General features: G+C 31.5%; 2 long non-coding RNA genes across 2 annotated transcripts in view; both read right to left on the minus strand.

Moving 5' to 3' along the window:
• Nucleotides 1–26,831, minus strand: part of LOC126185166 (uncharacterized) — an 82,209-nt gene that overhangs the window by 40,977 nt on the left and 14,401 nt on the right. The gene's annotated exons all lie outside the window — the stretch shown is intronic.
• On the minus strand, nt 2,147–24,917 carry LOC126185167 (uncharacterized). The gene is made up of 2 exons (XR_007536972.1): nt 24,682–24,917; nt 2,147–2,246 (listed from the first exon to the last, which is right to left on the minus strand). It is a non-coding gene; the product is annotated as an uncharacterized LOC126185167 (long non-coding RNA).

The following is a 26,831-nucleotide window of genomic DNA, read 5'->3' on the forward strand; positions in this document are numbered from 1 at the left end:
TAAAAAATGTCTATCTATAAATACAAAAATTAAATATTATAAGTCGGTAATTAAACCAATAATGCTATATGCCAGTGAAACCTTACACTTAAAAGAAAAACAGATATGGAAAACCTGAAGAAAGAGGAAAGGAAAATCATTAGGAAAATTCTGGGACCAAGATGGACCAAAGAGGGGTATAGATTACAGAAAAATTCAAAAATTGAAGAATATTCTAACATAGAGATAGACATGAGGAAGAGGCGTCTAAAATTCTATGGCCACATAATGAGACTTCCCGATCACAGACTTACAAAAAGAATAGTAGGATACGTAGCATCCCCTGTTAATGGAGGAGAATGGATCAAAAATGTAAAGAAAGATCGGGAATTAGCCAACATTACTACTGAAGACATGAAGAAAGGAAACAATTTCAAACTTAAAGTTGACAAATGGGAGGTAAAACCAGAGACAAAAGCGCCGAGAACTGGAACAAAATGGAGCGAAGAAAGAAAAGCTGAACTCTCGCAAAGGATGAAGACCTGGTGGGCAAACAAGAAGAATAAGAATCCCCAGAAGTGAACCATCTTTACTTAGTGTCTTCCATGTTGGGAGCTTTACGACTAATAATAATAATAATAATAAATGAAATAAATAAAATCTTTAAACCGACAAAGAAAATTAAAAAATTTAAAGATAAAGGCAAAAAACTTTTTCAAGCTAAGTACATTAACTTATCATAACGAAAACGTGGTAATGTTCCCCGAACTCAAATAAACCCGAAGGACATTACAGCAAGCTTAATAAAAAATATAAAAGAATAACAATCACCACCTAAAGAAATTAAAGCTAATAATATTCTTATAAAAACAATTCTTGTATACTCAGCTAAAAAAATAAAAGTAAATCCACCTGCACCATATTCAATATTAAAACCTGAAACTAACTCAGATTCACCTTCGGCAAAGTTAAAAGGAGTATGGTTAGTTTCAGCTAAACAAGAAGCAAAACAAGCTAAAGCTAAAGGAAGAGAAATAATAATAAATCAACAATAAAGCTGATAATTTATAAAATCAAACATGTTAAAACTACCAATTAAAATAATTAAAGATAACAAAATTAAAGCCAAACTAACTTCATATGAAATAGATTGAGCAACAGAACGAAGAGAACCTAATAAAGAATAATTTGAATTGGAAGACCAACCAACAATTATAACAGTATAAACACCTAATCTAGTACAACATAAAAAAAACAAAAATCCATAAGAAAAAGAACACATATAAGTCAAGTAAGGGAAAATTACTCAAACAGCCAAGGAAATTATTAAATTAAAAACAGGAGAAAAATAATAAAGTAAATAATTAGATATAATAGGAATTGGCTGCTCCTTACAAATTAACCTAATAGCATCACTAAAGGGCAGAGGAATTCCTACAAAACCTACTTTATTTGGGCCCTTTAGAATTTGGATGTAACCTAAAACCTTACGCTCTAATAAAGTTAAAAAAGCAACACTAATTAAAACACAAATATTAAATAAAAGAAAATTCAAAATAAACATAAATAAATCATAAAGTATCAATACTATTTGTAGAAAAAATCTACATAAATGAATTCTAAATTTAACACATTAATCTGTCAAAATAGTAATTGAATTAGTAATAATCAATTAAATAAAAAATATTTCAACCATATGGTCCTTTCGTACTAATATGAATCAATAATCTTAGGATAGAAACCGACCTGCCTCACGCCGGTATGAACTCAGGTCATGTAAGAATTTAATGGTCGAACAGACCTAATCACTGGGCTACTGCACCCAAAATTTTTCTTAATCCAACATCGAGGTCGCAATCTGCTTTGTCGATATGAGCTCTCAAAAACAATTACACTGTTATCCCTAAGGTAACTTAATCTTATGATCATATTTTATGGATCAAAACAACAAACATAAATAAATGATATAATAATGAAGAGTTTATTTATTCTTCATGTCACCCCAACAAAACATCATCATTAAATATAGAAAGACAAACAAAAAACTATATAAAAATAAAATGTTAAGCTCTATAGGGTCTTCTCGTCCTAAAGAAAATTTTAAGCCTTTTTACTCAAAAGTTAAATTCAAAAATTTATTAAGAGACAGTTGATTTCTCGTCAAACCATTCATTCCAGCCACTAATTAAGAGACTAATGATTATGCTACCTTTGCACGGTCAAAATACCGCGGCTCTTTAAAAATCTGCTCAGTGAGCAGGCCAGACCTCAAAGTATTTTCAAGAGGACATGTTTTTGATAAACACGCGTAAATCAATTTTGCATAGTTCCTTATAATAAATTCACAAGGTAAAAATTATATACAAATAAATATACTAATTCTATCATTATTACAAAATTTTTAAAATTGAATAAATAATCTTAATAAAAAACCTAAAATAATTATAAAATCAAAATAAAAAATAATGAACTAAAACGTAATCTTAGAGATAGCTGGTTTAAAGCTTACTATTATATTTTATAAAACAAATTATAGGTTATTAACTTCAAAGCTTATCCCTTAATGAATAAATAAGTTAATATTTATACTTAAAAAATTTTATAGAAACAATTAACTTCAAAAAATTAAATTTTTTCTTAAGAAACTTGATATCTTGGGAAACGATTATCATCTCATTTCTATAAATAATTTAATAATAATTATGAAACATTAACTATAAATTATTTATAAATCAACCCAAATCAAGACAAGTAAAATAAATACTAAAATTTTGATAAACCCTGATACAAAAGGTACAACAAATAAAATCTACTTTTAAAAATTTAAAATAATATTTCATAAAACAATTACATTACCAATAAACTATAATTTAAAAAATCAATTCTACAAAATATACTAAGACAAAATTCGACAATATTATTTTTATTAAATAATTAAATAAACAAAAAAATAAATATAATAAAATAAATAATCAAGATATCCTGATTTGCTCAGAATAATTTTCAGTGTAAATGAAACACTTTACTAATAAGTTATATCTTGAAACTCTTACTAGATACACTTTCCAGTACATTTACTATGTTACGACTTATCTCATCTAAATTGAAGCTAAATTAAAACAATAAAATAGAATAATCAATCATGAGAGCGACGGGCGATGTGTACACACCTCAGAGCCAATATCAGATAAATTAAATTACTATCAAATCCACCTTCATTAAAAGTATTTCACCATCAAATCCGTTATAAACAAAAATCTATTGTAACCAACCTCCTCTTAACTATAAGCTGCACCTTGACCTGAAATACTTTATAGTTATAAATCTTGAGAATTATAACTCTAAAAAGATTCTCTGATAACGGAGTTATACAAACAAATAAATTAAGTAGAGTAAATCGTGTATTATCAATCACGGGGTAGGTTGCTCTGAATGGAATGAGATACCGCCAAATTCTTTGGGTTTAAAGACCTTAACTAATAGTACCCTGGTAAATATAATTAACATTTAAAATAATAGGGTATCTAATCCTAGTTTATTATTTAAATTTCACAGATTCATAAAAAGAGCTATATATAAATTTTAACATTTCACCTTACAAATTTATATTTTAACCCTAAAAATATAAAAAACTGTTTTAACCAATAATATTCACTTGTATCAATCGTATAACCACGGCTGCTGGCACGAATTATGCCAATACTAAATCAATTGCTAAATCCAAAATCACTTGATAATTAAATCAAATTACTGCAAAATAAACATTTACTTTAACAAAACTTACATATAATACAAAGAAAAAGTGAATAAATAAGCAAGAATAAAACTTTTGGAAACAAAATAATAAATTCAAAAATTTATAAAATTAAGAAAAAATAAAAGATTCAAATATTTAATGAAAAAAAAACACAACTAGTGACAAAAAAAAAAGAAACGCGCCCTCGAATGACCACAACAACTTCTCTATTATATATAAATAAAGATTAATATGGAACATGTATACCAAAAATTTATTATATTCTTTCTTATTTAATCTTTCTTTTCACTAATATTAAAGAAAGAATAAATAATATAATAAATATATTTTATACATTTATGTAAATTAATGTAATATGTTATTAATATAAAATTAACTTTATATTAAGTTAACTTAAATATTAATTAATTAAATAATTTAATTACAGAAAATATATCTAATTATATTATTATAATTAATATAATTATTTATATTAATATAATATTTTATATTTAATAATAGAACTTATATTTATTATATCCAATTATAATAATATTTAATATTAATTTACATATTATTATATAATTTATAATATAATAACCTATTTTAAGCTACAAACATAGGTAGCTATAATCCTAGGTAAATAAATGTATTAAAATAATCACTTAATAATAATAAAATAACATTATAAGTATTTTAATTTAATTAAGTGTAATATATTAATACAAATATTTTATTGTATATAATATATAATATATGCTCAAATTATCCGAACCGAGATAAATTAATTAGAAATAACCAAAATAATACATAAACAAATTTCCAAAAAAAATTTTAATTTATATATAAATGAAGTGCCTGATTAAAGGGTTACCTTGATAGGGTAAATCAAGTAAATAACAATTACCTTCATTAAAAATTACATAAGACAGAATTAAACTACCTCCTTTAGTATCAAAAACTAACGTGCATCGGACACCTTAATGTAAAAAGGTAAGCTAAAGAAGCTAATGGGTTCATACCCCATTTATAGAGGTATCAATCCTCTCCTTTTTAATGACCAACAACTCTACAAAACTTCTCTTCCTATCAACATTAATGATAGGAACGATCTTGTCCATTTCATCAAACTCCTGATTTGGAGTTTGAATAGGACTTGAGATCAACTTACTTTCATTTATTCCGCTCCTAACAAGAAATAAAAATATAATAATTAATGAATCATCAATTAAATATTATATTGTCCATGCAATAGCATCGACAATACTATTATTTTCAATTTTGCTTATTCAAATAAAATATCCAATAGGATGAGAAACAGAATTTATCCCATCAATAATAATCAGATCTAGATTATTATTAAAGATCGGGGCTGCACCTTTCCATTTCTGATTTCCAGAAGTAATAGGAGCTTCAAGATGAAATAACTGTTTAACACTAATAACATGGCAAAAAATTGCCCCAATAATGGTGTTATCTTATTGTATTCAATTAAGAACTTTCGTTTGAACAATTATCATTCTAAGAATTATTATTGGGGCAATAGGTGGTTTAAATCAAACATCTCTACGACAACTTCTAGCATATTCCTCAATTAGACACTTAGGGTGAATAATTAGATCTCTAACAGTTAGAGCTTCCACATGAACCATGGACCTTTCCGTTGGTGGGGAGGCTTGCGTGCCTCAGCGATACAGATGGCCGTACCGTAGGTGCAACCACAACGGAGGGGTATCTGTTGAGAGGCCAGACAAACATGTGGTTCCTGAAGAGGGGCAGCAGCCTTTTCAGTAGTTGCAGGGGCAACAGTCTGGATGATTGACTGATCTGGCCTTGTAACATTAACCAAAACAGCCTTGCTGTGCTGTTACCGCGAACGGCTGAAAGCAAGGGGAAACTACAGCCGTAATTTTTCCCGAGGACATGCAGCTCTACTGTATGATTAAATGATGATGGCGTCCTCTTGGGTAAAATATTCCGGAGGTAAAATAGTCCCCCATTCGGATCTCTGGGCGGGGACTACTCAAGAGGACGTCGTTATCAGGAGAAAGAAAACTGGCGTTCTACAGATCGGAGCATGGAATGTCAGATCCCTTAAACGGGCAGGTAGGTTAGAAAATTTAAAAAGGGAAATGGATAGGTTAAAGTTAGATATAGTGGGAATTAGTGAAGTTCGGTGGCAGGAGGAACAAGACTTTTGGTCAGGTGATTACAGGGTTATAAATACAAAATCAAATAGGGGTAATGCAGGAGTAGGTTTAATAATGAAAAAAAAATAGGAGTGCGGGTAAGCTACTACAAACAGCATAGTGAACGCATTATTGTGGCCAAGATAGACACAAAGCCCATGCCTACTACAGTAGTACAAGCTTATATGCCAACTAGCTCTGCAGATGATGAAGAAATAGATGAAATGTATGACGAGATAAAAGAAATTATTCAGGTAGTGAAGGGAGACGAAAATTTAATAGTCATGGGTGACTGGAATTCGTCAGTAGGAAAAGGGAGAGAAGGAAACATAGTAGGTGAATATGGATTGGGGGGAAGGAATGAAAGAGGAAGCCGCCTTGTAGAATTTTGCACAGAGCACAACTTAATCATAGCTAACACTTGGTTCAAGAATCATGAACGGAGGCTGTATACATGGAAGAAGCCTGGAGATACTGACAGGTTTCAGATAGATTACATAATGGTAAGACAGAGCTTTTGGAACCAGGTTTTAAATTGTAAGACATTTCCAGGGGCAGATGTAGATTCTGACCACAATCTATTGGTTATGAACTGCAGATTGAAACTGAAGAAACTGCAAAAAGGTGGGAATTTAAGGAGATGGGACCTGGATAACCTGAAAGAACCAGAGATTGTAGAGAGTTTCAGGGAGAGCATTAGGGAACAATTGACAGGAATGGGGGAAAGAAATTCAGTAGAAGAAGAATGGGTAGCTCTGAGGGATGAAGTGGTGAAGGCAGCAGACGATCAAGTAGGTAAAAAGACGCGGGCTAATAGATATCCTTGGGTAACAGAAGAAATATTGAATTTAATTGATGAAAGGAGAAAATATAAAAATGCAGTAAATGAAGCATGCGAAAAGGAATACAAACGTCTCAAAAATGAAATCGACAGGAAGTGCAAAATGGCTAAGCAGGGATGGCTAGAGGACAAATGTAAGGATGTAGAGGCTTGTCTCACTAGGGGTAAGATAGATACTGCCTACAGGAAAATTAAAGAGACCTTTGGAGAGAAGAGAACCACTTGTATGAATATCAAGAGCTCAGATGGCAACCCAGTTCTAAGCAAAGAAGGGAAAGCAGAAAGGTGGAAGGAGTATATAGAGGGTTTATACAAGGGCGATGTACTTGAGGACAATATTATGGAAATGGAAGAGGATGTAGATGAAGATGAAATGGGAGATAAGATATTGCATGAAGAGTTTGACAGAGCACTGAAAGACCTGGGTCAAAACAAGGCCCCGGGAGTAGACAACATTCCATTAGAACTACTGATGGCCTCGGGAGAGCCAGTCATGACAAAACTCTACCATCTGGTGAGCACGATGTATGAGACAGGCGAAATACCCTGAGACTTCAAGAAGAATATTATAATTCCAATCCCAAAGAAAGCAGTTGTTGACAGATGTGAAAATTACCGAACAATCAGTTCAATAAGTCACAGCTGCAAAATACTAGCGCGAATTCTTTACAGACGAATGGAAAAACTGGTAGAAGCCGACCTCGGGGAAGATCAGTTTGGATTCCGTAGAAATGTTGGAACACGTGAGGCAATATTGACCTTACGTCTTATCTTGGAAGAAAGATTAAGAAAAGGCAAACCTACGTTTCTAGCATTTGTAGACTTGAGAAAGCTTTTGACAATGTTGACTGGAATACTCTCTTTCAAATTCTGAAGGTGGCAGGGGTAAAATACAGGGAGCGAAAGGCTATTTACAATTTGTACAGAAACCAGATGGCAGTTATAATAGTCGAGGGGCATGAAAGGGAAGCAGTGGTTGGGAAAGGAGTGAGACAGGGTTGTAGCCTCTCCCCGATGTTATTCAATCTGTATATTGAGCAAGCAGTAAAGGAAACAAAAGAAAAATTCGGAGTAGGTATTAAAATTCATGGAGAAGAAGTAAAAACTTTGAGGTTCGCCGATGACATTGTAATTCTGTCAGAGACAGCAAAGGACTTGGAAGAGCAGTTGAACGGAATGGACAGTGTCTTGAAAGGGGGATATAAGATGAACATCAACAAAAGCAAAACGAGGATAATGGAATGTAGTCAAATTAAGTCGGGTGATGCTGAGGGAATTAGATTAGGAAATGAGACACTTAAAGTAGTAAAGGAGTTTTGCTATTTAGGGAGTAAAATAACCGATGATGGTCGAAGTAGAGAGGATATAAAATGTAGAGTGGCAATGGCAAGGAAAGCGTTTCTCAAGAAGAGAAATTTGTTAACATCGAATATGGATTTAGGTGTCAGGAAGTCGTTTCTGAAAGTATTCGTATGGAGTGTAGCCATGTATGGAAGTGAGACATGGACGATAACTAGTTTGGACAAGAAGAGAATAGAAGCTTTAGAAATGTGGTGCTACAGAAGAATGCTGAAGATAAGGTGGGTAGATCACGTAACTAATGAGGAGGTATTGAATAGGATTGGGGAGAAGAGAAGTTTGTGGCACAACTTGACTAGAAGAAGGGATCGGTTGGTAGGACATGTTCTGAGGCATCGAGGGATCACAAATTTAGCATTGGAGGGCAGCGTGGAGGGTAAAAATCGTAGAGGGAGACCAAGAGATCAATACACTAAGCAGATTCAGAAGGATGTAGGTTGCAGTAGGAACTGGGAGATGAAGAAGCTTGCACAGGATAGAGTAGCATGGAGAGCTGCATCAAACCAGTCTCAGGACTGAAATTAAATTCATAATATTTTTATCTCTTCTATCCCTAGGTGGTTTGCCACCATTCCTTGGATTTCTACCAAAATGAATTGTAATACAATCATTGATAGAAAATAACATAACAACTATTATAACCATTATGGTTGCATTAACTACAATTACACTTTATTATTATATACGTATTAGATTCTCAGCCCTAATTATGTCGTACACAGAAAATTCATGATCTATAAAAATAAAGTCTCAAAAATCATGAATTATTCTCCCTATAACAGTAATAATTTCAACAACAGGATTAATCTCAGCATCAAACTTAATCTCATTATACTAAGGACTTAAGTTAACTAAACTAATAACCTTCAAAGTTATAATTAAAAGAATAATCTTTTAGGCCTTAGTAAAATTTCACACCTCTAGAATTGCAGTCTAGAATCATAATTGAATATAAGGCCTAAACACATGGTAAGAGAGAAACATCTCATAAGTAGATTTACAGTCTACCACCTTAAATTCAGCCATCTTACCGCAAAAATGATTATTCTCAACAAACCATAAGGATATTGGTACTTTATACTTCTTATTTGGAGCATGAGCAGGAATAGTAGGAACATCAATAAGAATACTTATTCGTGCTGAACTCGGCCAACCAGGATCTCTAATTGGAGACGACCAAATGTATAATGTTATTATTACAGCACACACAATTGTAATAATTTTTTTTTATAGTAATACCTATTATAATTGGTGGATTTGGTAATTGGCTTGTACCATTAATAATTGGTGCACCAGATATAGCATTCCCACGAATAAATAATATAAGTTTTTGATTACTACCACCTTCACTAACCCTTCTTCTTACATCTTCTATAGTAGATAACGGTGCTGGTACAGGGTGAACAGTTTACCCCCCTCTTCAGGAGCTATCGCACATGGAGGAGCATCTGTAGACCTGGCTATTTTCTCACTTCACTTAGCAGGTGTATCATCTATTCTTGGTGCAGTAAACTTCATTACAACAGCAATTAATATACGATCAGAAAGTATAACTCTAGATGAAACACCTTTATTTGTATGATCCGTAGCTATTACAGCTCTTCTCCTCCTTTTGTCGCTTCCAGTATTAGCAGGGGCTATTACTATACTACTAACAGATCGAAATTTAAATACATCATTCTTTGACCCTTCGGGAGGAGGTGACCCTATTCTATATGAACACTTATTTTGATTCTTTGGGCACCCAGAAGTTTACATTTTAATTCTTCCAGGATTTGGAATTATCTCTCACATTGTATGTCAAGAAAGAGGAAAAATTGAATCATTTGGAACACTAGGTATAATTTATGCTATATTATCAATTGGACTAATAGGATTTATTGTATGAGCACATCACATATTTACAGTAGGAATAGACGTTGACACATGAGCTTACTTTACATCAGCAACAATAATTATTGCTGTACCTACAGGAATTAAGGTATTCAGATGATTAGCTACACTATATGGAACTAAATTCAAATTCAATCCACCACTATTATGAGCTTTAGGATTTATTTTTCTATTCACAATTGGTGGACTAACAGGGTTAGTATTAGCAAACTCATCACTTGACATCGTATTACATGATACATATTATGTAGTAGCCCACTTCCATTATGTATTATCTATAGGAGCAGTATTTGCAATCATAGGAGGTGTTATTCAATGATATCCATTATTTACAGGATTAACTGTAAATAATACATGATTAAAAATCCAATTTACAATTATATTTATTGGGGTAAACTTAACATTCTTCCCTCAACACTTCCTAGGACTAGCAGGAATACCACGACGATATTCAGATTATCCAGATGCATAACATCATGAAATGTAGTGTCAAGAATTGGGTCTACAATTTCTATTGTAGGAATCATTATATTTATTGTAATTATATGAGAAAGAATGGTTACAAACCGAGCAATCATATTTAGAGCTAATATAAGAAGATCAACAGAATGACTACAAAATAACCCACCTGCAGAACACAGCTACTCAGAACTACCATTAATTTCTAGATTCTAATATGGCAGATTAGTGCAGTAGATTTAAGCTCTACAAATAAAGGTTTGACCTTTTATTAGAAAATTCATTAATGGCAACATGATCAAATTTATCCCTTCAAGATGGAGCTTCCCCATTAATGGAGCAATTATCATTCTTCCATGATCATACTATAGTAGTATTATTATTAATTACAGTAATTGTAGGTTATGCTCTAAGTTATATATTATTTATTGCCTATACAAACCGAAACATACTTCACGGACATTTAATTGAAACAATCTGAACAGCACTACCAGCAATTACACTAATTTTCATTGCACTCCCATCATTACGACTACTATATTTACTTGATGATTCAGTAGATGCAATAATCACAATTAAAACAATTGGACGACAATGATACTGAAGATACGAATATTCAGACATTATAGACGTAGAATTTGACACTTATATAACACCAGAACAAGACCTAGAAATTGACGGATTTCGACTCCTAGATATAGATAACCGAACAATTCTACCAATAAATACGGAAGTACGAGTATTAACAAGAGCATCAGACGTTCTACACTCATGAGCAGTACCTGCATTAGGGGTTAAAATTGACGCAACGCCAGGTCGACTAAACCAAGGAACATTTACAATAAACCGGCCTGGATTGTTCTTTGGACAATGTTCAGAAATCTGTGGAGCGAACCACAGATTCATACCAATTGTAATTGACCTGATGGGATACCAGTTCAATTTTACACAGAGTACGCGAAGGAACTTGCCCCCCGTCTTGTAGCGGTGTACCGTAGGTCTCTAGAAGAGCGTAGCGTTCCAAAGGATTGGAAAAAGGCACAGGTCATCCCCGTTTTCAAGAAGGGACGTCGAACAGATGTGCAGAACTATAGACCTATATCTCTAACGTCGATCAGTTGTAGAATTTTGGAACACGTATTGTGTTCGAGTATAATGACTTTTCTGGAGACTAGAAATCTACTCTGTAGGAATCAGCATGGGTTTCGAAAAAGACGGTCATGTGAAACCCAGCTCGCGCTATTCGTCCACGAGACTCAGAGGGCCATAGACACGGGTTCACAGGTAGATACCGTGTTTCTTGACTTCCGCAAGGCGTTCGATACAGATCCCCACAGTCGTTTATTGAACAAAGTAAGAGCATATGGACTATCAGACCAATTGTGTGATTGGATTGAGGAGTTCCTAGATAACAGGACGCAGCATGTTATTCTCAATGGAGAGAAGTCTTCCGAAGTAAGAGTAATTTCAGGTGTGCCGCAGGGGAGTGTCATAGGACCGTTGCTATTCACAATATACATAAATGACCTGGTGGATGACATCGGAAGTTCACTGAGGCTCTTTGCAGATGATGCTGTGGTGTATCGAGAGGTTGTAACAATGGAAAATTGTACTGAAATGCAGGAGGATCTGCAGCGAATTGACGCATGGTGCAGGGAATGGCAACTGAATCTAATGTAGACAAGTGTAATGTGCTGCGAATACACAGAAAGATAGATCCTTTATCATTTAGCTACAAAATAGCAGGTCAGCAACTGGAAGCAGTTAATACCATAAATTATCTGGGAGTACGCATTAGGAGTGATTTAAAATGGAATGATCATATAATGTTGATTGTCGGTAAAGCAGATGCCAGACTGAGATTCATTGGAAGAATCCTAAGGAAATGCAATCCGAAAACAAAGGAAGTAGGTTACAGTACGCTTGTTCGCCCTCTGCTTGAATACTGCTCAGCAGTGTGGGATCCGTACCAGATAGGTTTGATACAAGACATAGAGAAGATCCAACGGAGAGCAGCGCGCTTCGTTACAGGATCATTTAGTAATCACGAAAGCGTTACGGAGATGATAGATAAACTCCAGTGGAAGACTCTGCAGGAGAGACGCTCAGTAGCTCGGTACGGGTTTTTGTCAAAGTTTCGAGAACATACCTTCACCGAAGAGTCAAGCAGTATATTGCTCCCTCCTACGTATATCTCGCGAAGAGCCCATGAGGATAAAATCAGAGAGATTAGAGCCCACACAGAGGCATACCGACAATCCTTCTTTCCACGAACAATACGAGACTGGAATAGAAGGGAGAACCGATAGAGGTACTGAAGGTACCCTCCGCCACACACCGTCAGGTGGCTTGCGGAGTATGGATGTCGATGTAGATGTAGAACTTCAGTAAACTTATTTATCAAGTGATTATCTAAGATAATCTAAGGAGTTAGTTAAAATATGTAACATTAGAGTGTAATCTAAAATAACTAAACAATTAGTACACCTTGAAATACATCAGATGACTGAAAGTAAGTAATGGTCTCTTAAACCAAAAAATAGTAAATTAACGACTACTTCTGATGGGGAAATTTAATCCAAATCCCTCAAATATCCCCTCTCATATGATTCTCCCTATTCATTATATTTTCGGCTACATTAATTTTATTTAATCAAATAAACTTTTTTTCATTTAAACCAAATCTTATTAAATGAGCAGAAAAAAGAACAATTGATATAAAAAACTTGAATTGAAAATGATAACAAATTTATTTTCAACATTTGACCCATCAACTAATATCTTCAATTTATCATTAAATTGAACTAGAACATTCTTAGGATTATTATTAATCCCATCAATGTTTTGACTTACACCATCATGAATACATATTATTTGAAATAAACTAAACTTAACCTTACACAATGAATTTAAAACATTACTAGGACCAAAATCATTTAATGGAACAACATTCATCTTCATTTCAATCTTTATTATAATACTATTTAATAATTTCATAGGATTATTCCCTTACATCTTTACTAGAACAAGACATTTAGCATTAACATTTTCAATCGCTCTACCTATATGATTAAGATTTATGTTACTTGGATGAGTTAATCATACCAATCATATATTTACACACCTTGTTCCTCAAGGAACACCGCCTGCATTAATATCATTTATAGTATTAATTGAAACAATTAAAAATGTCATTCGACCAGGTACATTAGCAGTACGACTAGCAGCAAATATAATTGCAGGACACTTACTATTAACATTACTAGGAAATACAGGACCATCTATAGCAATAAACTTAATTTCACTATTAATTATTGGACAAATACTTCTATTAATTCTAGAATCAGCAGTAGCAATAATTCAAGCTTATGTTTTCCCGATTTTAAGAACTTTATATTCTAGAGAAGTATACTAAACCTATGTTAACAACTCACTCAAACCCCCCATTCCACTTAGTAGATTACAGACCTTGACCATTAACAGGAGCAATTGGAGCAATAGTTTTTGTATCAGGATTAGCAAAATGATTTCACCTATTTGTTGTTGTTGTTGTGGTCTTCAGTCCTGAGACTGGGTTGATGCAGCTCTCCATGCTACTCTATCCTGTGCAAGCTTCTTCATCTCCCAGTATCTACTGCAACTTACATCCTTCTGAATCTGCTTAGTGTATGCATCTCTTGGTCTCCCTCTACGGTTTTTACCCTCCACACTGCCCTCCAATGCTAAATTTGTGATCCCTTGATGCCTCAAAACATGTCCTACCAACCGATCCCTTCTTCTAGTCAAGTTGTGCCACAAACTTCTCTTCTCCCCAATCCTATTCAATACCTCCTCATTAGTTACGTGATCTACCCACCTTATCTTCAGCATTCTTCTGTAGCACCACATTTCGAAAGCTTCTATTCTCTTCTTGTCCAAACTAGTTATCGTCCATGTCTCACTTCCATACATGGCTACACTCCATACAAATACTTTCAGAGATGACTTCCTGACACTTAAATCTATACTCGATGTTAACAAATTCCTCTTCTTGAGAAACGCTTTCCTTGAAGTTGCCAGTCTACATTTTATATCCTCTCTACTTCGACCATCATCGGTTATTTTACTCCCTAAATAGCAAAACTCCTTTACTACTTTAAGTGTCTCATTTCCTAATCTAATTCCCTCAGCATCACCCGACTTAATTTGACTACATTCCATTATCCTCGTTTTGCTTTTGTTGATGTTCATCTTATATCCTCCTTTCAAGACACTGTCCATTCCGTTCAACTGCTCTTCCAAGTCCTTTGCTGTCTCTGACAGAATTACAATATCATCGGCGAACCTCAAAGTTTTTACTTCTTCTCCATGAATATTAATACCAACTCCGAATTTTTCTTTTGTTTCCTTTACTGCTTGCTCAATATACAGATTGAATAACATCGGGGAGAGGCTACAACCCTCTCTCACTCCCTTCCCAACCACTGCTTCCCTTTCATGCCCCTCGACTCTTATAACTGCCATCTGGTTTCTGTACAAACTGTAAATAGCCTTTCGCTCCCTGTATTTTACCCCTGCCACCTTCAGAATTTGAAAGAGAGTATTTCAGTTAACATTGTCAAAAGCGTTCTCTAAGTCTACAAATGCTAGAAACGTAGGTTTGCCTTTTCTTAATCTTTCTTCTAAAATAAGTCGTAAGGTCAGTATTGCCTCACGTGTTCCAACATTTCTACGGAATCCAAACTGATCTTCCCCGAGGTCGGCTTCTACCAGTTTTTCCGTTCGTCTGTAAAGAATTCGCGTTAGTATTTTGCAGCTGTGACTTATTAAACTGATAGTTCGGTAATTTTCACATCTGTCAACACCTGCTTTCTTTGGGATTGGAATTATAATATTCTTCTTGAAGTCTCAGGGTATTTCGCCTGTCTCATACATCGTGCTCACCAGATGGTAGAGTTTTGTCATGACTGGCTCTCCCGAGGCCATCAGTAGTTCAAATGGAATGTTGCCTACTCCCGGGGCCTTGTTTCGACTCAGGTCTTTCAGTGCTCTGTCAAACTCTTCACGCAGTATCTTATCTCCCATTTCATCTTCTTCTAAATCCTCTTCCATTTCCATAATATTGTCCTCAAGTACATCGCCCTTGTATAAACCCTCTATATACTCCTTCCAACTTTCTGCTTTCCCGTCTTTGCTTAGAACTGGGTTGCCATCTGAGCTCTTGATATTCATACAAGTGGTTCTCTTCTCTCCAAAGGTCTCTTTAATTTTCCTGTAGGCAGTATCTATCTTACCCCTAGTGAGATAAGCCTCTACATCCTTACATTTGTCCTCTAGCCATCCCTGCTTAGCCATTTTGCACTTCCTGTCGATATCATTTTTGAGACATTTGTATTCCTTTTTGCCTGCTTCATTTACTGCATTTTTATATTTTCTCCTTTCATCAATTAAATTTAATATTTCTTCTGTTACCCATGGATTTCTATTAGCCCTCGTCTTTTTACCTACTTGATCCTCTGCTGCCTTCACTACTTCATCCCTCAGAGCTACCCATTCTTCTTCTACTGTATTTCTTTCCCCCATTCCTGTCAATTGTTCCCTTATGCTCTCCCTGAAACTCTCTACAACCTCTGGTTCTTTCAGTTTATCCAGGTCCCATCTCCTTAAATTCCCACCTTTTTGCAGTTTCTTCAGTTTCAATCTGGGGTTCATAACCAATAGATTGTGGTCAGAATCCAGATCTGCCCCAGGAAATGTCTTACAATTTAAAACCTGGTTCCTAAATCTCTGTCTTACCATTATATAATCTATCTGATACCTTTTAGTATTTCCAGGATTCTTCCAGGTATACAACCTTCTTTTATGATTCTTGAACCAAGTGTTGGCTATGATTAAGTTATGCTCTGTGCAAAATTCTACAAGGCGGCTTCCTCTTTCATTACTTCCCCCCAATCCATATTCACCTACTATGTTTCCTTCTCTCCCTTTTCCTACTGACGAATTCCAGTCACCCATGACTATTAAATTTTCGTCTCCTTTCACTACCTGAATAATTTCTTTTATCTCGCCATACATTTCATCTATTTCTTCATCATCTGCAGAGGTAGTTGGCATATACACTTGTACTACTGTAGCAGGCATGGGCTTTGTGTCTATCTTGGCCACAATAATGCGTTCACTATGCTGTTTGTAGTAGCTAACCTGCACTCCTATTTTTTTATTCATTATTAAACCTACTCCTGCATTACCCCTATTTGATTTTGTATTTATAACCCTGTAATCACCTGACCAAAAGTCTTGTTCCTCCTGCCACCGAACTTCACTAATTCCCACTATATCTAACTTTAACCTATCTATTTCCCTTTTTAAATTTTCTAACCTACCTGCCCGATTAAGGGATCTGACATTCCACGCTCCGATCCGTAGAACGCCAGTTTTCTTTCTCCTGATAACGACGTCCCCCTGAGTAGTCCCCGCCCGGAGATCCGAATGGGGGACTATTTTACCTCCGGAATATTTTACCCAAGAGGACGCCATCATCATTTAATCATACAGAAGAGCTGCATGTCCTCGGGAAAAATTACGGCTGTAGTTTCCCCTTGCTTTCAGCCGTTCGCAGTACCAGCACAGCAAGGCCGTTTTGGTTAATGTTACAAGGCCAGAACAGTCAATCATCCAGACTGTTGCCCCTGCAACTACTGAAAAGGCTGCTGCCCCTCTTCAGGAACCACATGTTTGTCTGGCCTCTCAACAGATACCCCTCCATTGTGGTTGCACCTACGGTACGGCCATCTGTATCGCTGAGGCACACAAGCCTCCCCACCAGTGGCAAGGTCCATGGTTCATGGGGGGGTTCACCTATTTAACATTAACTTATTTATTTAACAATAACTTATATATAATAGGATTTGGAATTACCTTACTAACTATAATCCAATGATGACGAGATGTAGTACGAGAAGGAACATACCAAGGACTACATACGGCATTTGTATCAATTGGATTACGATGAGGGATAATTTTATTTATTGCATCAGAAGTACTATTCTTTGTTTCATTTTTCTGAGCATTTTTTAGAAAAGACTAGCACCTACTATTGAACTAGGAATATTATGACCCCCAATAGGAATCCAACCTTTTAATCCTATACAAATTCCATTACTTAATACAGCTATTCTTTTAGCATCAGGAGTAACAGTAACATGAGCACATCATAGTTTAATAGAATCTAATCATACTCAAGCATTACAAGGACTATTCTTCACAGTATTACTAGGACTATACTTCACTATACTTCAAGCATATGAGTATTGAGAAGCACCCTTCACCATTGCAGACGCAGTTTATGGATCAACATTCTTTGTTGCAACAGGATTCCATGGGCTACATGTAAATATCGGAACAATCTTCTTATCAACATGTCTACTTCGACATTCAATAAACCAATTCTCACCAAGACACCACTTTGGAATTGAAGCAGCAGCATGATACTGACACTTTGTAGACGTAGTGTGATTATTCTTATACATCTCTATTTATTGATGGGGTAGATAATTGTTTTTCTAGTATAAATAGTACATTTGACTTCCAATCAAAAAGCTTGATATTAATCAAGAAAAACAATCCTAATTTTATCTACAAGAATTTGTATTAGATTTATTATCCCAATAATAATTATAATCCTTGCAACAACACTATCAAAAAAATTAATTAATGACCGAGAAAAAAGATCAACATTTGAGTGTGGATTTGACCCAAAAAGATCAGCACAAATACCCTTCTCACTTCGATTCTTCTTAATTGCAGTAATTTTCTTAATTTTTGACGTAGAAATCGCACTAATCCTTCCAATTGTAATTATTTTTAAAACTTCAGATATTATAATCTGAACAATATCAACAATATTTTTTATTATAGTATTACTAGGAGGACTATACCATGAATGAAATCAAGGAGCCTTACAATGAGCAGAATAAAGGGTTGTAGTTAACTATAACATTTGGGTTGCATTCAAAAAGTATTGATATAATCAATCAACCTTAAATAGAATAAGAAGCGAAATATTGCAGTCAGTTTCGACCTGGAAGGTTGGTAAATAAAATACCCTTATTCTTATTAATTGAAGCCAAAAAGAGGCGTATTACTGTTAATAATATAATTGAACTATAAAGTTCCAATTAAGGAAATGTAAGGTCAATATGAAAGCTGCTAACTTTTTATATTAGCGGTTAAATTCCGTTAAGATTTCTAAAATTTATATAGTTTAAATAAAACATTACATTTTCACTGTAAAAATAATATATGTATATTTATAAATACCTAAAAGTAAAAATAATTCCTTAACATCTTCAGTGTTACGCTCTAATCTTAAGCTATTTAAGTAATTGAAAAATAATACCACCAAAATAAACATTCAAAAAATAAAAGTTAAAAGATAAATCTTAAAATTAGAATCATATCAACATTGTATATAACCAATTAAATAAATAAATAGTCTATATAAACCTTGACCACCAAATAATTCACCCCAACCATAATCAAATGATTTAGATGAATAATAACCCAATTTTAAAGTAATATATCTAATAAACTTAGTTGAAAGGAAAGTTATAAACCACATACAACCAGCAAATCTGACAAAAGAAAGTATACATAAAGAAAATAAATTTAGAGAAAAATCAAAATTAGAAATAAGATAACCCAAATAAGCACCCAAAACAACTACAGTAATAGTCAAAAACTATAAATAATAGGGCAAAGCAATAACATGAGGAATAGGAAAAATTTATCAAGACAAAAGACTGCCGCCAAAAACAGCAATAAATAATAAACCAATTATACCAAATGAAATATAATAACCCTTATCATCAAAAGAAAATCTAGAATAAAAATTATTATCACCAGACATTGAATAATAAAAAAGACGAAACGAATAAGAAGCGGTTAAGCCAGTAGAAAAGAAATAAAGAAAACAAATTAAACAATTAATTCATCTTAAACAAACCATTTCAAGAATTTATTCCTTTGAATAAAAACCAGCTAAAAGTGGGATACCACACAAAGACAAACTAGAAACATTAAAACAAACTGAAGTTAAAGGCATAAAATTAACAATAGAACCTATAAAACGAATGTCCTGAGAATTCTTTAAATTATGAATTATTGAACCTGCACACATAAACAATAGAGCCTTAAATAAAACATGAGCTAATAAATGGAAAAGTGCAAGTTTTGGGTAACCCATATCCAAAATTCTTATTATTAAATCAAGTTGTCTTAAAGTAGAAAGAGCAATAATTTTCTTCAAATCAAATTCAAAATTCGCCCCTAAACCAGACATAAATATAGTTATACAACCAATTAAAAGCAAAAATCAACCACAATTATAAGCATCATATATTGGTCTGAAACGAATTAATAAATAAACCCCAGCAGTAACAAGAGTAGAAGAATGAACCAAAGCAGAAACAGGAGTAGGAGCAGCCATAGCAGCAGGAAGCCAAGAAGAAAAGGGAATCTGAGCTCTTTTAGTTATAGCTGCTAAAACAAATAATATAGTAATAAGCTTTATTTCGAAAGAATTAGAAATAAAATCATAATAATAAATGTAATTTCAACCACCAAAATTTAATATTCAAGCAATAGAAATTAAAATAGCAACATCGCCAATACGATTAGAAAGTGCAGTTAATATACCCACACTATAAGATTTCACATTTTGGTAGTAAATAACTAAACAATAAGAAACTAAACCTAAACCATCCCATCCTAATAAAATTCTAATCAAATTAGGACTAATAATTAAAAAACCTATAGAAAGAATAAATATTAAAACAAGATTAATAAAACGATTTATATTTTTTTCTCCCGATATATAGTCCTCTCTATAATAAATAACCAAAGAAGAAATTTACATAACAAAAGGCATAAAAATAAGAGACATTCAATCCAAAATTAAAGTCATAACAACCATAGAACCATTTAAATTAAAAAGTTCTCATTCAACAAAAACTCTATAATCAATTATTAAATAATAAATACCCAAAATAAAAATTATAGTTCTAGACAAGAATAAAGAAAAAAAAATCAAAGAACAAATAGAAAACAAATTCACGGCCTAAGATGAAAAAATTAAAATCATTGATTCCACAAAACAACATTTTTAATTAAAATACTTAAGCAACATAAACAAAAAAATACTCACCCTTTAAACAAAGAATATTTAAAGGTAATCAATGTAAAAGTAAAAGATGATATTAACGAAAATAACCAAGCGAACATGTATAAACACCAGAATAATAATTACCATGCTGAGAATAAGAATACATGTATAAAGTATAAACAGCTCTAAAACAAGACAAAAAAATTAAAGCAAAAAATCTAAAAGAAGATCAAGACATAATTCTATTTTATAATGTAAGTTCACCTACCCAATTTGAAGAAGGAGTAGCAGCTATATTAGAAGAGCTCAAAAGGAATCATCATAAAGCCATTCTTGGTATCAAATTAATTATACCCTTGTTAATTAATAATCTTCGTCTACCTAACGCTCATAAATAATATTAGATAAACAAAATAAACCAGAAGAACACAAGCCATGACCAACCATTAAAGAAAGAGAACCTATACAACCCCATCAATTCATAGTCATCAATCCTCCAATAACTATTCTTATATGAGCAACAGAAGAATATGCAATTAAAGACTTTAAATCAACCTGACGAAAACAAATAAATCTAACAATAACCCCGCCAGATAAACCTGAAGACAATCAAAAATAATTAAACTTTAAACCCAAATAAGAAATAACCTTCATAATACGAAAAATACCATAACCACCTAACTTTAATAAAAAGGCAAGAATTATAAACACATAAAATATAAAATAATAAGAACCAAAATCAACCAATAAAGGAAAATACAAAGTATTAGAAAAATCATAAACCCTAAATAAAACTAATAATAAAGGTAATCTAGCAACCAGAGTATAAAAAATTAAATAAACACCAGCCTGTAAACGTTCAGGTTGATAACCTCAACCTAAAATCAAAAGTAAAGTAGGAACTAAATAAAAAAGAAAGAAGACTCAATCTAGCAAAAGAACAATAAAGCATAATCATTAAAATTAAGACTATAAAGACAAAAAAATTAGAATGATAAGAACTTAAATAAACTGAACCTCTAGCAGTAATTATTAAAGAACAAATTCAAAAACTAAGCAAAATCAAACTAAAAGAAAAATAATCAATACCAAAATAATATCTAATCATATTCAAATCCGCTTGTGATTAAATACAATCATAAAAACAAAACTAGATATAAACATTAAAGAATGAACCAACCATCAACAATTATTAACCAAACAAAGAGGGATCAAAAAAATAGTTATAAATAAATACTTTAACATAAAGATAAACCAAATGAATTAAAAAAATCATTCCCATGAGAACGAATTATTGAAACTAAAATAGAAAGACCTAAAGCACCTTCACAAACAGAAAAAACCAAAAAAATTACAGGAAAAATATAATCATAATCAAACTCAATAAGAAAAACAATAATTAATATAAATAAAGAAAGAGCAATATATTCTAATCTCAAAAGAACCATTAATAAATGCTTATGTTTAGAGGAAAAAACATATACACCAGCAAAATAAATCAATAAAGAAGTAAAGACAGAGAATATAAACATTAGTTTTAATAGTTTAAAAAAAACGCCGGTCTTGTAAACCGGAAATAAGTTCAGCCCCACTTTCAAAACTTCAGAGGTGGAAAAGCTTTCCATCATCGGTCCCCAAAACCGATATTTTTAATAAACTAACCCCTGAAATGAACAAAATATTAATTATATCACTATCAAACGTAATTAATATTAATTTTATTAAATTAAGACACCCAATATCAATAATGCCTTTCATTATCCTACAAACTTTTTTAGTCAGGCTAATAACAGGAACAATAATGGAAAGATATTGATTATCATATATTTTATTTTTAACGTTTCTTGGTGGTATATTAGTTCTATTTATTTATATTACGAGAATTGCATCAAACGAAATATTTCTACCTAAATCAATTACGATAATTATTACCTTAACTATATGAGTATTTATTATATCAATATTAATTATTGAAGATATAACAATATTTATATACTTATCAAGAATACTGAAACTATAAATATTGATAATTCAATCAATTATCAAGAAATAACAATATCTTTAGAAAAACTAAATAATAGACAAACATTTATTATTACAATAATAATAATAATTTATTTATTTTTGGCACTATTAGCAGTTGTTAAAATCACCAATATTAACCAGGGGCCTATTCGTAAAATAAGATAATTTACTAATCAATAAACCTTTACGATTAAGACATCCTTTAATTAAAATCATTAATAACTCTTTAGTTGATTTACCTGCACCAACAAATATTTCATTTTGATGAAATTTTGGGTCCCTACTAGGACTATGTTTAGTAAATCAAATTGTACCTGGACTATTTTTAGCTATACATTATACATCAAATATTGAAATAGCGTTTAGTAGTTTAGTTCACATCTGCCGAGACGAAGTTGAACTCTTCTATTAACTTTTCTTAAAAAATTTCACTAAATAAATGAAAGAAATAAAATCTTTAAACCAACAAAGAAAATAAAAAATTTTGAAGATAAAGGCAAAAAACTTTTTCAAGCTAAGTACATTAACTTATCATAACGAAAACGTGGTAATGTTCCCTGAACTCAAATAAACCCAAAGGACATTACAGCAAACTTAATAAAAAATATAAAAGAATAAAAATCATTACCAAAAAAATTAAAGCTAATAACATTCTTATAAAAACAATTCTTGAATACTCAGCTAAAAAAATTAAAGTAAATCCACCTGCACCATATTCAATATTAAAACCTAAAACTAACTCAGATTCACCTTCGGCAAAGTCAAAAGGAGTACGGTTAGTTTCAGCTAAACAAGAAGCAAAACAAGCTAAAGCTAAAGGAAGAGAAATAATAATAAATCAACAATAAAGCTCATAATTTATAAAATCAAACATGTTAAAACTACCAATAAAAATAATTAAAGATAATAAAATTAAAGCCAAACTTACTTCATATGAAATTGTTTGAGCAACAGAACGAAGAGAACCTAATAAAGAATAATTTGAATTAGAAGACCAACCAGCAATTATAACAGTATAAACACCTAATCTAGTACAACATAAAAAAAACAAAAATCCATAAGAAAAAGAACACATATAAGTCAAGTAAGGGAAAATTACTCAAACAGCCAAGGAAATTATTAAATTAAAAACAGGAGAAAAATAATAAAGTAAATAATTAGATATAGTAGGAATTGGCTGCTCCTTACAAATTAACTTAATAGCATCACTAAAGGGCTGAGGAATTCCTACAAAACCTACTTTATTTGGGCCCTTTACAATTTGGATGTAACCTAAAACCTTATGCTCTAATAAAGTTAAAAAAGCAACACTAATTAAAACACAAATAACTAATAAAAGAAAAATCAAAATAAACATAAATAAATCATAAAGTGTCAATACTATTTGTAGAAAAAATCTACATAAATGAATTTTAAATTCAACACATTAATCTATCAAAATAGTAATTTAATTAGTATTAATCAATAAAATAAAAAATATTTCAACCATATGGTCCTTTCGTACTAATATGAATCAATAATCTTAGGATAGAAACTGACCTGGCTCACGCTGGTCTGAACTCAGATCATGTAAGAATTTAAAGGTCGAACAGACCTAATCACTGGGCTACTGCACCCAAAATTTTTCTTAATCCAACATCGAGGTCGCAATCTGCTTTGTCGATATGAGCTCTCAAAAACAATTACGCTGTTATCCCTAAGGTAATTTAATCTTATTATCATAAATTATGGATCAAAACAACAAACATAAATAAATGATATAATAATGAAGAGTTTATTTATTCTTCATGTCACCCCAACAAAACATCATCATTAAATATAGAAAGACAAACAAAATACTATATAAAAATAAAATGTTAAGCTCTATAGGGTCTTCTCGTCCTAAAGAAAAATTTAAGACTTTTGACTCAAAAGTTAAATTCAAAAATTTATTAAGAGACAGTTGATTTCTCGTCAAGCCATTCATTCCAGCCACTAATTAAGAGACTAATGATAATGCTACTTTGCACGGTCAAAATACCGCGGCTCTTTAAAAATCTGTTCAGTGAGCAGGCCAGACCTCAAAGTATTTTCAAGAGGACATGTTTTTGATAAACAGGCGAAAATCAATTTTGCCTAGTTCCTTATAATAAATTCACAAGGTAAAAATTATATACAAATAAATATACTAATTCTATCATTATTACAAATATTTTAAAATTAAATAAATAATCTTAATAAAAAACCTAAAATAATTAAAAATCAAAATAAAAAATAATGAACTAAAACGTAATCTTAGAGATAGCTGGTTTAAAGCTTACTATTATATTTTATAAAACAAATTATTGGTTATTAACTTCAAAGCTGATCCCTTAAAGAATAAATAAGTTAATATTTATATTTAAAAATTAAATAAAAACAATTAACTTCAAAATATTAAATTTTTTCTTAAGAAACTAGATATCTTGGGAAACGATTAACATCTCATTTCTATAAATAATTTAATAATATTTATGATACATTAACTATAAATTATTTATAAATCAACCCAAATGGAGACAAGAAAATAAATACTAAAATTTTGATAAACCCTGATACAAAAGGTACAACAAAAAAAAACTACTTTTAAAAATTTAAAATAATATTTCATAAAACAATTACATTACCAATAAACTATAATTTAAAAAATCAATTCTACAAAATATACTAAGACAAAATTCCACAAAATTATTTTTATTAAATAATTAAATAAACAAAAAATAAATATAATAAAATAAATAATCAAGATTTGCACAGAAAAATTTTCAGTGTAAATGAAACACTTTACTAATAAGTTATATCTTGAAACTCTTACTAGATACACTTTCCAGTACATTTACTATGTTACGACTTATCTCATCTAAATTGAAGCTAAATTAATACAATAAAATTGAATAATCAATCATGAGAGCGACGGGCCATGTGTACACACCTCAGAGCCAATATCAGTTAAATTAAATAAATTAAATTACTATCAAATCCACCTTCATTAAAAGTATTTCACCATCAAATCCGTTATAAACAAAAATCTATTGTAACCAACCTCCTCTTAACTATAAGCTGCACCTTGACCTGAAATACTTTATAATTATAAATCTTGAATATTATAACTCTAAAAAGATTCTCTGATAACGGAGTTATACAAACAAATAAATTAAGTAGAGTAAATCGTGTATTATCAATCACGGGGTAGGTTGCTCTGAATGGAATGAGATACCGCCAAATTCTTTGGGTTTAAAGACCTTAACTAATAGTACCCTGGTAAATATAATTAACATTTAAAATAATAGGGTATCTAATCCTAGTTTATTATTTAAATTTCACAGATTCATAAAAAGAGCTATATATAAATTTTAACATTTCACCTTACAAATTTATATTTTAACCCTAAAAATATAAAAAACTGTTTTAACCAATAATATTCACTTGTATCAATCGTATAACCACGGCTGCTGGCACGAATTATGCCAATACTAAATCAATTGCTGAATCCAAAATCACTTGATAATTAAATCAAATTACTGCAAAATAAACATTTACTTTAACAAAACTTACATATAATACAAAGAAAAAGTGAATAAATAAGCAAGAATAAAACTTTTGGAAACAAAATAATAAATTCAAAAATTTATAAAATTAAGAAAAAATAAAAGATTCAAATATTTAATGAAAAAAAAACACAACTAGTGACAAAAAAAAGAAACACGCCCTCGAATGACCACAACAACTTCTCTGTTATATATAAATAAAGATTAATATGGAACATGTATACCAAAAATTTATTATATTCTTTCTTATTTAATCTTTCTTTTCACTAATAATAAAGAAAGATTAAATAATATAATAAATATATTTTATACATTTATGTAAATTAATGTAATATGTTATTAATATAAAATTAACTTTATATTAAGTTAACTTAAATATTAATTAATTAAATAATTTAATTACAGTAAATATATCTAATTATATTATTATAATTAATATAATTATTTATATTAATATAATATTTTATATTTAATAATAGAACTTATATTTATTATATCCAATTATAATAATATTTAATATTAATTTACATATTATTATATAATTTATAATAAAATAACCTATTTTAAGCTACAAACATAAGTAGCTATAATCCTAGGTAAATAAATGTATTAAAATAATCACTTAATAATAATAAAATAACAT

This window comes from Schistocerca cancellata, chromosome 4, assembly GCF_023864275.1.
Source record: "Schistocerca cancellata isolate TAMUIC-IGC-003103 chromosome 4, iqSchCanc2.1, whole genome shotgun sequence".
Taxonomy (NCBI): domain Eukaryota; kingdom Metazoa; phylum Arthropoda; class Insecta; order Orthoptera; family Acrididae; genus Schistocerca; species Schistocerca cancellata.